At 43.4% G+C, this 14,623-nt stretch overlaps 1 protein-coding gene across 10 annotated transcripts in view; it reads right to left on the bottom strand.

The window, feature by feature from the left end:
- Nucleotides 1-14,623, bottom strand: part of FYN (FYN proto-oncogene, Src family tyrosine kinase) — a 129,377-nt gene that overhangs the window by 48,821 nt on the left and 65,933 nt on the right. For 5 of the 10 annotated variants that reach the window (XM_027454688.3, XM_027454686.3, XM_027454691.3 and 2 more), the window contains exon 3: nucleotides 3,202-3,336. The exons of 3 other annotated variants lie outside the window; for them this stretch is intronic. The gene's annotated coding sequence lies outside the window, so the exon portion shown is untranslated. Of the gene's footprint in view, nucleotides 1-3,201; nucleotides 3,337-6,311; nucleotides 6,466-14,623 lie in introns of those variants that run through there. 2 more of the 10 variants (XM_005030138.6, XM_072036096.1) reach the window with 2 other exon arrangements.

The raw sequence follows: 14,623 nt of genomic DNA, 5'->3' as shown, positions 1-14,623 counted from the left end.
CTATAGGAGGTCCTACTTTGATCCTTCATAGCCTAAACAGAAAGTCACACTGAAATAAAGGACTGATTGGCAGTTGTGGATATTTACACTGGTGTCAGGGATGAAAATCCTTTCTGCTGGCAAGGACAGCAAAACAGCCCAAGGCAACGTGAAGGTTAGCCATCAGTCACGGCACTGCCTCTGCTCAGAAGCATGGACTAGTCGCTTTCAGATTATTTTTCTATGACTCAATGAGCGACAAAAACAGCAAACGTCAATACTTCTTGTATTCCCTCCTCTCAAGCCAGAAGTATCCACCCAGAACTATGATTTATTATTATTTTTTCTCCCACTTTCTTTCATTCTTTCTCTCCCAGGATCCATATGCTTAAGAAAAGAAACTATGCTTTAAGTCAGGCCTGTGAATGAAGGTACATTTGCAAATGTCTAACAACACACCTGAAAATTCTGTTAGTCATGCAGAACAGAGTGTGGATGTTTGCCCAAATGGACATTTGCTCAACCTGGCATGCAGGATTATCTACAACAGTGTTCCTTGACCTGTGATCCAAGGGAGCACTGGGCCCAAAACCCATCAGGTGGTCCACAAGCCCATAGCTCATGCATGACCAAGCACATACACATCCCCTGGACTCTGGCAGCATTATGCAGATGGTGCTTGATCTCCCCCTCACACTCCCTGCATGCCCTCCTCGGTTTGACTGGTTCTCTGGGTATGAACAGTTAACAAAGCATTGACCCAAAATGCTCCTGCGGAGAGCTCCAACCACCCTCACTGGAAAAAAAATGACAAGAGCACTCTGTGAGGAAGAGGCGGACAACAGAGGTTTCTGTTTCTTTGTCTTTAAGACAAAAAAGGGAAATGGAGAATGTGATGATAACCTGGAGCAGACAGGCCGGGCTTCACTAGAAGTGACTGCTTTGTGATACACCTGGTAGACTACACAACTGCAGGTAATTCAGGAGATCTGGAGATCCTGCCTGGACTTCCTCCCTGTTTCCTCGCACAAAAAGACAAAACCTGAAGACTGCAGAAGATAACAACTAGGTGAATAGCAGAGTACAGATGTCAGATTTGTGGATCATGGGGAGAGAGTGCGGCAGAGAAAAAGTGACCTCTCAATAGGGAAAGAATACACACTCCATAAACCAGGCTGGCAAAACAAGCCAGGTTAAATACGCACCCAAAAGCACATTCAGCACAAAACCATGGTACCGAGCACAACACTAACCAAAGCAGATGTTGTAAGAGGATGACCCTTTTCAGTTCCTTATATGTTAATTATAAGCATCTGTAAAAACAGACAAACCCTTTGTCTGCAGAGGAGCAATGCAAATGAATATTCCTGAAAACTACTGGCTAGATGTAGGTTATTAGAATATTAAAAGAAATAGTTGTAATCAACCTAAGAAGTCTGAATGGAAGAGGGGAATTGAAAGACCCTCTCTGTCAGAAATGATGTCTGAGGCACTGAGAACTTGGAAGTAAGTAACCTAAGTAATCTCGGATATTTATGAATGAAGATGCACTCAAGTTGAGGTATTAGCTGGTGTCTGCCACAGGGTGATGTTACCACAGTAGAGATTAGGATAACTGGCTTCTTCAGTGTCTCTTGCCAGTAAGTTGACACTTGCCAATGAGTCATATGCAGTGTAGACCTTGCAGCACCGAAGGGAATGGAGAACTCAGAGTTCACAGAATGCGGATCACAATGTGAACAGCTTATGGGACGTTGCTAAACTGCACAGCTTACTGCCAAACCCTGTGGTTAGCCTACCATGTCAAGCAAGCCGGACTGGGTGCCGTGCTCCTTGCCCCAGCCCCTGGGACAGCAACGTGCAGGAGCTGCAGTGCTGCCACAAGCACAGCACAGTGCTGGCCATACGATGTGGCTGGATTAACAGAGGAGCCAGACAATCCCTGCTGCAAACTTTGTCTCAGTAGAAAGGAAATGATCACAACCTAGAAGGTTACTGGTTGTTTAGACTGAAAAGCACTGACACTTTCTGTGCAAATAGCTAACACTGTCTGCAATCAAATCCAGACCAGTAAAATTTTATGTGTTATATGAACAAACACTCTTCATCTATCCATAAATTAAAAACAGTGCATGCTTTCTGAGAGGGAATTTCACAAAACTAAAGCAAATGGGAGTCAAATCAGGCTGTAGACAGAACTTGAAGTTGCTGACATCTGCGAATGGTTTAAGACATTTCCTAAATGCCTACAATGTTACAACTGTGAAAAGAAGACTAGGATAGATAAAAATAACGCACAATGAAAAAAAAAAAAACAAACAACAGCAACAGCTGGGCTTACCAGGGAAGTGAAAAAAAGATATGATGTGTTATATATGAAACCTACATATGAAGAGAAAAAGAGGAAAAGATAATAACAAGATAAAGATCATACCAAAGAGGCAAGAAGATAGTAGGAAAAATTAAGACAGATAAATCAGATATGAGGTTTTTTATTATTCTAAGCAGATTATGAAAGACAGATTCTGAGCAATAAACGTGGTAGAATAATTCAAAACAACACAACAGAGGCAGAAGTTACTTAGCAAATATTTCTGATTAGCACACAAGTAAAAGACCAGGTGTTCTGTCTATGATTATGATGAAATAATTTCCCACCACAGCTGCAACTAGAGAGGACGCTAAGCAATGTATACAAGATTCTAGGTGTTTCCAATTAGTTGGTAGACAAACTTGTCTCAGAAGCTTCAGATAGCTAGCCTCTGAGCTGCTGCTGCCACTTCTACACAGTTCTGGGCTGCTGGGGATTCATGGACAGCAGGACTCTATACAGGGAGAGTACTACATGAGGTCATGGAAAAAACTCAAACATATCTTATACTGAAGTCAATTCTGAGTCCACAATCATATTAAATGTATTAAAAAGTTGATAAATTAAGTGCAAGTATAACTTTAAATGGGAAACTATTAACAAACAGATGGGTTCCTATTGGGTTCCCACAGGACCATCCCTTTGCTATTTAATAGCCCTATCAGCGACCTGGATTAAAGTTAAGTACGGTTAGATAGCAAGAGTGGGGACAGCAAAAAAACAAACAACAAAAGAACAAGTCTGAGACAGAGCAAGTGGGAACTGAAGAAGGCAGGCAGCACCAGTTTGGGTGTTAATATGGCCAAGTGTAAAACCGTTGTGTTACAATAAAGAATACAGGCCATACTTACAGGATGAGAGGGGGAGAGAGGACTCTATCCTCCGAAGCAGAGACTGAATACGAGACCAGGCGTCCTGGCAGGCAATCAGCTCAACATGAATTCCCAAGGCAAGGCTGTGGCCAAAAGGGCTAACGCGAGCCTCAGCTGTACAAACAAATGAAAATCAAAAGATGAGTAGGTAGGTTATAGTAACTCTGCATTTGGCTCTTGTTCCTCTGCTACTTGAATAATGTATCAGGTTCTGCTGCTCCATTTTTTAAATGAAGTGTGGAAAAAAACACGATGAATGTCTAGGGGAGAGCGACTGAAGAACTGAAAACACTGAGGAGCAGAAGGCTTCATTATAAACAAAAAGCTTAAAGGAAATTTTCTAATTTTGTTCGCAGTATAGGAGTATTCATATGGGAAATAAATCTGGTAACTGTGGGTTCTAGCCTAGCAAAGGTGGAAAACTCATTGGAAGTGGAAACTAATCCAATCCAGACTGTAAAGAGGCTTTTTTAGAGTTTTTTTTTTTTTTTTTTTTTTTAAAGTAATGATCAGTTATGGGTAATTAACCACTTTGCACCATGTGTTGTGATGTACTGGCCATCTCCGCCAAGTTGTGAAGATGATCATGGTTGATTTAAAAAGGATGCATCCCCATTCAGCTTGGGTTATTAGGAGCTCTTTCAGGTAGCATCGACTGCCTGCAAAACGTCGGAGGCCAGATGAGTAATCACAGCATCAGACAGTGTCTTGTTTCCACTAAAAAAACACGCTCCTTTTCCTCTTCTTGTCATTAATCCTGACAGCCAGGACCAGCTCATGGCACACTAAGTGACACTGGAGGAAACCTCAGCCTTCCAGGGCTGAGGCGCTGTCTCAGTATGGATGGCCCCGCCAAGGGACCTGGGTGCCACCAAGAAGGCTGCTGGCTCTGCGTCCCCAGGCAGGTGGGCTCATAAGGACCACGTGCTCTGCAGGGGACGCTGAATTTACCTCGTCCTACAATATTTACACTTGGTGGGTTTTAAGGACACGGTACAAGGTTTTTGTCCAAGATTTAAAAGTCTCTGTTTCATACAAACATCTCATTATAGTTATCGACTCATGATTCTACAGATAATTTTCTGTTCAACAGGTGGGAAAAGAGTGTGTTTTCCAAACTTTCGGTCCCTTTCACTGAGCAATGCCTGCTAAAACACAGCATAGGCTACGTAGTAAAATTGTCCTAGCAGGTTACAGACCCAGAAGCAGCACCCCATCCTCAATAAACTGATCATAATACACAAATTCTGTAGAGTGAACTAAAGCAGGAAAGCTTGTGAAAATTTTAGGGAGTAAAAAGGCCTGTCCAAGTGTAATAGATATGTATATATATGCATATGCATTCACACACAAGCCAGTACCAAATGGTCTCTGTTATACCTGGTATTCCTCTCTATTTATCTCAAGGCTCAAAAGGATGCGATCAGCAACTCTTTATTAACTAAAGAAGCAAAGGTTTTGGAAAAGTTAATCAAGAGCAAGGTTTCAGAGCTACTAATAGAATGTGAATCAGAGCCTGATAAATTACAGTTTGAACAGTGCATTTTTATATCTAAATACTTGCTGTCCTCCTGGATGCGTTTTTCTCCCCCTTCCTCTGGCACAATCCCACCTACAACCTACAGCATTAGGGTGTTCTGTTAAGCATGTGTCCAAGTAAGTTTTTAAACCTTCTAAAGGCTTGCTTATAAGAAAAGATGTACTATTTTAGTACTTAGATTACAAAGATCACATAACTGGAATCCACAGATTTATTTCAAAGGACGGCTTTATTGTGGTAATTTCCTAACCATAAATGTGTAGAGACTACATAGACAAAAACAGCCTTAGCATATGGATTTTGAAAACCCTAACTTTTTGAAATATTAAGAAATAAGTCAATCCTAGGCCTGTGCTTTTATTCCAGACACCCAGAGAGATAATTAAAAGGGAGACTGTGCGCCTAACCATCCGCCTCTACAGCTCACCCAGCCCAGACACAGCAATGCTATGGATGTGAACGCAATGAACCCCAGAAGCGTCACTTTCACAGATCTCAAGAGGCATCATTGACCTGAGGCTGGCTGCAGTTTCTGCCCCAATTCCAGTTTAATGTATTCCAGTTTGACCCTCAAGCGACAGTGCTGCCGGAGAACACGCTAAGAAACAAATGCAGGCAATTGCTTTGACATAATTCTTTTGGACGCAGGCAGATCGAAGGTGCTGATGTAAACAGAGTCTGGAAAAGGGTTTCACCAGGTCTCCTCTGCTCACTGAAAAAAACAGTAAGAGAAAACAGCACTACCCAAAACCCAGCCAAACACATGCTCACCTCTCAGCAGCAAAACTCATGCTTGTTGGCTGAGAAACAGCAAACTGAGGCAAACTCTTCCAAAGTATCATTTAGATATATAGATGGTGTTTGATTTATAGTTTAAATTTACACGACTTGTGTATACAACTTGCTCTTTGCATATAACTCACACGAAACATCTGTTCCATAGAGGATATTCATCTACAACCCCAGGAGCAGCATAATTCAGTCCTTTATGGCCACTGTATGCTCAAAAAGCTTACTGACATGCTCCCCTCCCCTTAAAGCACTGCTCTTCTTCCCCTTCTCCCCTTGTAAAATTCAGGGTGCTGCTTTCAACGCTATGGTCAGGATGACACATTTCTGCCCCGCCACTCATTTAAATGCCCAAGCTTCAGCAGCTTTGTGGCTGCAGAGCTTGATGTCAGCGAACATCGCGGCGACGCTTATTTTTCTGCTCAGGGAATGTAAGAACGAAAGCTGGGGATGCTTTTTTCCAAGAGAAGGATGAATTGTGGTAGGAAACCAGATCAAGGAAGCCACGATGACGATCCTGAGAATAAATTTTTTTGACTAGTTGCAGTTTCTCCTGAAATAATTCCTCTATGAAAGGAAAAGAGAGAAGAACATACAGTGGTAGTACAGTTTTTAGAACTCATATGGAAAAATACCAGGGTTGAACATGGCTCTTCCCCCAGCTTTGTACAATGAACACAGACCAAACAATCAAATCCCAAGCTGATGCCCTCCTCCCTTTACCTCCTTGCTAAGAAAGGTTTCCACCCTCGCAACTCACAATTTTCCTTTTCTCCCATTCCTCCAGCTCCCCATCAGTCCATCCAGACAGGCTGCCTGTAATGCTATCATGCAAAAAACAGACAAGATCCTCAAGGCTTCCCCTTTCTGTGTACCTAGAATACTTCCAAGGAGAAAGTCTTATGAAGAAATTGATTCTCACTTCCCTTTTCTGCAGCTACTTGTGTGGGTAACTCTGTCACAATAAGAGTCCGCATCTGCTGTCTGACCATGACAGATAAAAATCACTGCTTGAACGTCCATAAGAAGCAGGGTCTCTGAGAGATGAGTGATTACAGGATGCAGCCACTAAACTCCTTGATCCAGAATATTAAACCACCCGTGTACAAATGAAGAAACAAACTCCTGCCATTCATCTCCTACCCTTTATGGGACCTGCTCCCACAATATGGCCACAAAGTATGTATGGTGTTCTGCCCCTTGTGCAACCTAACAGAAAGAAAGCTTTGTAGGCACTGCTCCAGAGAGCCAGAGGACAAAGGCTGGTCAAAAATAAGACTGGACATCCAAAGGAGTTCCCTGTCTTTCTCATGCTGTTTTGTTAAATTTTTAAAGCATTTGTACAGGATGCAACAATGTGGTTGAAACGTTTTCCTAGTACTAGGAATGAGGAGGGGGCTTTAACCAAAATAGAAGTTTATTAGTGTTAAATTGGATTCCCAGCTCTGGGGCTGCTATCACAGTACAATGACAGGGCGGTTAGCACAGCGAGGATTTAATAGTGCTGTCAGACAGCTTGAGGAGTAGTGTTACAAAGCAGTATTACTCCAGACAGAGATAAATAAAGTATCTGCACAGTAGAATTAAAGCACGTGAAGCAGAGAGGATAAGATACCTACACCATTTTGTCTAGCTGCATAGACGACACAAAGCAAAAAGCAGGAACCAAATGTGCCCGTATCATTACACTGCCATTTGCACGAGTCAAGGTTTATAATTCCTTCCATACAACAAGGCTGCATTTGCTGACAACCACAGCAGTTATCAGGTTGTGCATGCTCACCGTCTTTCCAGAGCAGTGGATTGCTGACCATCTGCATGCTTTGAACATTTCTCCTTAAACGCGCCAGTCTAATTGACTTCCAGTTTTCGGTGACAGTGGTTTATCGGTTATTTGGCTACTGCAGGCTGTGACAGTATTTTTACAACAGGAAATGTTTATTCCATATGTACGAAGACTACACTTACAAGAAATAATGCAGGAAAGGAAAGTGATCTAGCTCCTATTCTGCTTCCTTCCTTCTGCAGCATGCTGCATTGCGATGTTTGTTCCAAAACACAGATAGTAGTTCAAGGCCAAGATTTTATTTAGCCTGATCCTACAAAACAAGCCTGCAGGTAAACCACATTCAAACATCTCAAGCTGTTGTATTGCATTCGCACTTGTGTAAGTGGGCTTAAATTTTCTCTTTTCAGCATTATTGAAGCTCTTATATCTACAAGTTATTTTTTTGCATCAATGCTGTGGTTTTCAAACTCCCGTGAATTAAGAACACTTCCTGAAGATGCAAACAGTATGTTGAGGAGGAAGCATCAGTTCTGAAGGGTCCTTTTTATGGTCATGAGCTCTAGTATTCCAGATTGTAGGACAACGGCAGTTATGCTGCATTTAGGGAGAACAGAACAATGCCTTCATAAAGCATTGCACCCATCCATGGCTGTTCCCCAAATGCTACTGCTGAAAAAAAATAATGAAGAGGACTAATTGACACATTTCAATTCTTTGCTTTCATAAAATCAGTTTTTAATTTAGGAATTCTGAGGTAGCCTTTTAAGAAGAAGCATTCATTCGCCTGTAGAATCCCATTTATTACTGCGACCTACAATACACGTATGTTATAAATTATGAATGGCCACAAACAACTGCCTCCTGTCTACAAGCTAATCACTGGCAAGGGACTCTGTTATGCTTCTGGGCCAAACCTGCAGCAGGCAGGCTGGTGAATTTGGGGAGTTTTGAGCATCAGCAGATTCACAAGCTGACCGACCAGTGCTGACTGCTCGTTACTGAAGTACTTGAAGAGGAATAAACAGATCGCTCAGGAAAAGACGGTATTCTGAAGTGGGTTGTACAGCTGTAGAAATAATTCCGGAGTTCATTTGTTGTCTATCTTCCATGCTGTTCTAAACCATTAAAGCCATCCCCACTACATCCTGTATTTTTGGAGAGCTAACAGCACTAACTCTTCCATATTTGTGTGCAAGAGATGTAGGGGAATTCAAAATATAAATAAAATCAGTGGACACTTCCAAAAGTTATGTTTGCTTCATTTATGGTTTTGAGTAGCTTACTTTTCTGGCAAGGCAATAATGTCCCTGAAACTCAGAAGATTTCTCTAAGGATCAAAAGCTTCCGTTTTTTGTTTGCATCTGAGCACTCTAAGCGTCTTCAGTGCAGGTTTTCTTGAGCGTGAAGAAGGAGGCTACATGTTTTCTTTTGTATATATTTTTCAGAGTGGTTTTCAGATGCCAGGAGCATAAATGTAAGTGAAAGAGAACAGTCCCAACTTTGTCGGCTTCCCAGCACAATATTTTGTACGCTGGCTCTTTTGTTTCCTTGCAAGCTCAGCACTGCTTTAGTGGCAGCACCCCGATTCCCCCTGCCCCCCACAAGTGATACATATTAGTACATCTGTTTTCTCTGTAAAGTCTTTTTGCATTCTTTGCAGGGCACAGGAAGGATGTGGGCTCCTTTTCACATTCAAATGAGGCAAATTAGCCTTTGCCTGGTTCCAACAGCATAATGCTTATTTTACATTTAAGCGTGAGAAAAGAGGTGGAAATAAAACCCAACACGTTAGGTGGGTTATGGGTTGCACTTTGGTACAAGCCTCACATAGCCTTCTTTTGCAAGCTGCTCTCCACATGACATCATTTCAGGATGGGGTTCAAAAGTTTGGCCGTGTAAAATGATCAAGTAGCTTGCACAAAGAAATAGCTGCCACAGACATGTTTAACATGGGAAAAGGCTGAAATCAGCAATGGGAATCAATGTTCCAGGAGGGGTTCCTGAAGAGCACTGATGGTAACTTCCTAACAGAGGTGATCGAAGAGCCAACAATGGGGAACGCTGTGCTGGACACCATGCAAGGACCATGGGATGTGAAGCTCAGGGGCAGTACTGGCTGCAATGACCGGGAGACGGTGGTTGCCTTTTTTCCAAAAAGCAGATTTTGGCTTCTTCAGGAATGTGCATTGCATTGCATGGGATTACAAGAATTACATGGGATTACAAGAATCACATGGGATACAGCCCCAGAGAAAACAGGGGTCCAGGAGAGCTGGTTAATTTTCAGGGATCACCTCCTGGAAGCTCCACAATGCTCCATCTCAATATGTAGGAAGCTAAACAGTGGTAGCAGGAGACCCACATGAATGAACAAGGAGCTCCTGACTGAAGTCAAACATAAAATGGAAATGCACAAAAGCTGGAAATGGGGTCAGAGAGGGTTAGGAAACCCAAAGGAGCTGAATTCAAGAGATGTGAAAAGCAGCAAGAAGCTTTTCTGTATGAATATCAGCAGCAAAAGGAAGACTAGGGAAAACGTGGGCCTGCTGCTGAATGGGGCACTAGTGGTGTGCCCCAGAAGTTGACACTGGTGCCAATACTGTTTAATTTCTTCATTAATGCCAGAGTGTGCATGTTCAGAAAGATTGGGAGGAATAGCTGGTACATGAGATGGTTGTGCTGCCACTCATGAGTACCTTGACAGGCTGGAGAAATGGGCCAACAACCTCATAAAGTTCAACAAAGTGAAATACAAAGTTCTGTGCTCGGGGGGAAATAACCAAATGCTAGGGAGAACATATTGAGGGCCGACCAGCTAGAAAGAAGGAAAAAAACATGGGTGTCCCAATGGATGCTAAGCTGAACGTAAACCAGCTGTGTTTCCTTATGGCAAAGATGGCCAACAGCACCCTGGACTGTGTCAGAAAGTGCATGGCCAGTACATCAAGGGAGGTGATCCTTCCCCTTTACTCAGCACTGCTGAGCCTCTTAAGGAGTGCTGTGTCCAGTTTGGGGCTTCCCAGTGCACAACACACATGGATGCACTGGAGTGAGGCCAGCCAAGAGCCACAAAGATAGTGAGAGACTGGAGCTTTTGTCATGTGAAGAAAAGCTGATACAGTTGGGAACATTTAGCCTAGAGGAGAGAAGGCTGAGGTGGATCTGATCAAGGTGTGCAAATACCTGATAATAGGCAGCAAAGAAGACAAGGCAAGACATCTCGGTGGTGCCGGTGACAGAGAAAGCGGCAATGGGCAGAGAGTAAAATACAGGAAATGTCATTTAAATACAGGAAAAGAAACTTTTCTATTGCGAGGGTGTTGAGCACTGGAACTGGCTGTCCTGAGAGGCTGTGATTTCTCCAGTGCTAGAGATACTCAAAAGGATACCCAAAAGGGACACAGCTCTGAGATACCAATTTCAAGCTGGTTTGAACAGGGGGTGGATCACCTCCAGAGGTCCTGTCTAACCCCAGCAATTCTGTGATTCTGTCAGGTCACAGACAGATCTGCTGCACTTAGCAGCATCCTCCTCTCCTTCCTTCCAGGAAACTAGAGACAAATGCAGCAATTCAGTAACGTAGCAAAAAACACAGCACGCATTTTGTGAGGAAATGGCATGGTTCAAATTCCTGCTTTTTTTCAGAACCTGTGTTCTAATGCGAGTGGTAGAGCTATGAGATGCACAGAAAAAAACCCCAAACAGCTGCTTGGCGAGCAGTGGTTTACCACAGGCAGTTAGCACTGGGTGGAAATTCAGTGCAGACTTTATGCTGCACCAACCTCTTGTACACTTCTTGCATGCTGTGTGAGGCAACGTGCTCCGTGTGCAGGGAAATGCTGTGAAGCAGTCAGGGTGCTGTAAACATACACTTGGCTTTACTGACGGCAAGTGCTGTCCCCATCCAGCTGGGATGAACCAGTTGTGCTGACACCGACGGGCTGTGCCCTTGGCCTGGGGACATGTAAGATCTGCGTCCCAACTCCCTGCTCTGCTCACAAACTACCCCTTGAAATGTGTTAGTTGTAGTTTTGCCTTGGTTTCCCTCTATGCTATCCTGAGCCACCACGCAGTGACCTCTTTCCTCGGCCTGTGTGAGCACAGCCCCAGCAGGGCCTCCCACCCAGCCCTGGGGGAGGCCAGCGAGGAGCAGCAGGAGCCTCATCTCCCTCAGCGCCCACAGCGCTTGTGCAGACACCTGGCTGCCCAGAGCACACAGACGCCTACTGTTCTCACCCACCTCTCTCCCCTCCGAAGCCAGAGGCATTCAAATCGATTAGTCTTGCAGCACACAACAGAACAGCTAACCCATTATGTGTGGCAGCCTGAATCCCCTTCTCCTGCTAGCTCTCCCCTTACAACAGAGCTCCAGCTCGGCCCAAACAACCGAGGAAATTATTGAAAACAGTGAGGGTGAAAAGATATTTTAGGTATCCTAGGGACAGTCGGTTTCTCCCTGCTGTGGTGCTCATTGCACCTTTAATGCATAATTTCCATTGTAACCTGCTAAAATAATGAGATTTATTACTCCTCTCCTAAGTTATACTCTTCCCTCCTGTTCTACAACACTTGTTCCCCTGTTGTACCCAGTCACAACCTCGTTGGGGTGGACAAACTGGAGAGTGGTAAGCAACTCCGGGCTTCTTCCCTTTCATCATGGGATTTCATTTGGGCTCCCTTTCCCAGGCCTCAGAGCACAACTGATTTCTGAGAGCAGAAAGGAGAACAAGAATAGCGTTAATCTTTAGTGGTGTGATAAAAATCACTCTCTCATACAGACAACTGGAAAAGGATTTCAAAAGAGCTGTTGTGCCAAGAACCTGATAGCAAAACCTGAAATTAAAGCCAACCCACACCTTCCTGTTCACAGACAAAGCTCTTTCATTTTCTCCCCAGCACTCCCTCTTCTCGAACTAATACTACCTGGGACTAAAATGGAAGCTGCCACCAAGCACACCTGCCCACCAAAACGCCCAGAGCTTTCAGAGGCCACCAAGCATTCCCATAACAAAGGCACCAGAGGTGCTGCTTTACATGCGGGGTCGCCTCAACTCTCTCACTTGTTTTGCTTTAAGTACAGGTAGTAAAGCACACGCTTCACGTGCGAGTGCCAGCTGGCAGCTGCGTGCTGCTGGTTGCGTGTGGGCCGCACGGATAACAGAGGAGATGAGCCTGTAGGGGAGGAGCTGTCTGATAAATCATTAATGAATGAAAATATGAAGTAATCTGTCTGCCTAGGAGGCAAAACCGTCTAATAATGAGAATGGTGGACTAGGAAGCCAGAGATGAGGTTCCTACCCCATCCTCGCCCCAGCTCTTTTTTCCATGCTTAAGAAGATACAACTGCCTCCTTACACTGAAGAGGTTTTTTCTTAAAATCAACATAGAAAACCATGATGTATATTAAAATAATAATAAAATGTACAGCATCATTTGCAAAAACTGCAGTCCTTGCTCCTTTATTGTCACAGGCAGCACACAAAGACAATAACCATTCCCAGAGACAGCGCACACTAAACCAGGGGGTTTCTCAAACCCATAACAAAACCTAGTGTGACCTTTTGCCAGTGCCGGTGGCATTTAATTTGAAATCGATTAACTATACTCACAGTGCTAATTACCCATGGGCTTTTTTTTTTTTTTAGCAATCTGACTACTGGTTGGAAATGTGTGGGTATGCCCGTGTGTAGACAGGGACACTGCTTTCTCTGCGCTCTCTGAAATGAGGAAAAAAAGCTCAAGAAATGATTTTGAAAGTTACATATGTGTTTATGGCGATAGCTGCAGGGTGACCAGGCACATTCAGCTGGAAAACGATGAGGTTGTCAGGGGAAGGGTCGGGAGGTCAGTGTGGTTTATTGTGCACAAAGACCTAGCAGGATGCCTCATGCAGCACAAAATCAATACAGGCCCTGCATGAAAACGCAGCCGTCAGTTTTGTACAAATCTCGGACTTATTTGGAAAGATCCTCGTATGGCAATTCTTGACTTGTGTGAAATCTTTAACTCCTCTCTATTTCCTCTGCCTTAAAAAATCCCGAACATTCAGGGATTAAAGCAGTTTTAGCATAAATTCCTATGGAAGAGATGGCATTACTCAAGATGCATCCATCTAATGGATTGGGTGGTTGAAGCAGTTATGGGGTAGGAAATAGAAGTGTTTTATCAATCAACGTGCTTATAAACTATGATTTTCTGAAGCAAGCAATGTACAGATTACAGTGCAAACCATAACAGAAGACACGCATGGTCACAATTGAACCAATGTCCATGGAAACCCAATCAAGCCTCTGAGCAGACCTGTAGAGTTTTCCTGCATACCTATTTGCAGCCCCGAAGTCCATTTTAATTAGCCTGCCAAACCCTATTGAGCCAAAACAAGGTTATTACTGTTTACCAAAGGGCCTGCTCAGGCAATTTGAAAAGGAAATTGCCTGCGCCTAATCTAATCGCTGAGAAGTATTTAAAACTATGTTAGATCTAAAAAGACCAACAAAGAAGCAGGAAGCTCTGAAAGGTTCAAGAAGCTTCATGATTCAGTTCCCGTAAATCACAGCAGCAATTTGGAGATGAGCTCCCTGGAGATGTTCCAAGGCACAATCAGATGCTGTACTCCACCGAGAACAAACACAACGCAGGTGAGCTGACTTAAAGCGCACAAAAGTATGATTTCTCACATACATAACCTTACTGGTTACTGAATACATTTACATAATAAGTGTTTTTTTTTAAATTATCCACTGGTGATGTCATACAGATTTAAATAATCCGCAGCGCCAGTCTCTGCTATTTGCAAGCCCTATCTGACACTTTAAAAGCCTTTGCAAAAGATTTAACTGGGCTCCATTAAAGAATTCTATTTCTAAAAACTTTTTTTAAGCATAAGATGAGCACCATCTATTAAATGTAACAAATGGATTGCGATGACGTGGATGTTTCCGGATCCTTGCAGAGAAACAGCATGCAACATGAGAAGGAATTACTTCAATTACTTCTGAAAATTACAGAAAGTTTAATTGGAGGTTGCTGGACCTTTTTAAGCTACAGTCAAGCTTATTAACATTAGCAAATGTACGGCATTACCTTCCGAATGACTGCAGAAGTACATTTGATGAGTCACTTGGTAGTTTATGCTTTGCCAAACTGACCAAGAACAGATTTCTGTTGCTGCTGTTCGCAACAGTTACTTCGACATGTGTGGACTGCCACAGTTTCAGCTTCAGACCGCCTGCTCTTTTGCTTATGTGTTCCAGGTGAGTGAGAGAGAGAAAGAAAGGAAAAGC

This window comes from Anas platyrhynchos, chromosome 3 (genome assembly GCF_047663525.1).
Source record: "Anas platyrhynchos isolate ZD024472 breed Pekin duck chromosome 3, IASCAAS_PekinDuck_T2T, whole genome shotgun sequence".
Lineage (NCBI taxonomy): Eukaryota > Metazoa > Chordata > Aves > Anseriformes > Anatidae > Anas > Anas platyrhynchos.
Note: the sequence above shows the minus strand (reverse complement) of the source record. Positions and strands in the feature narration are given on the sequence as shown.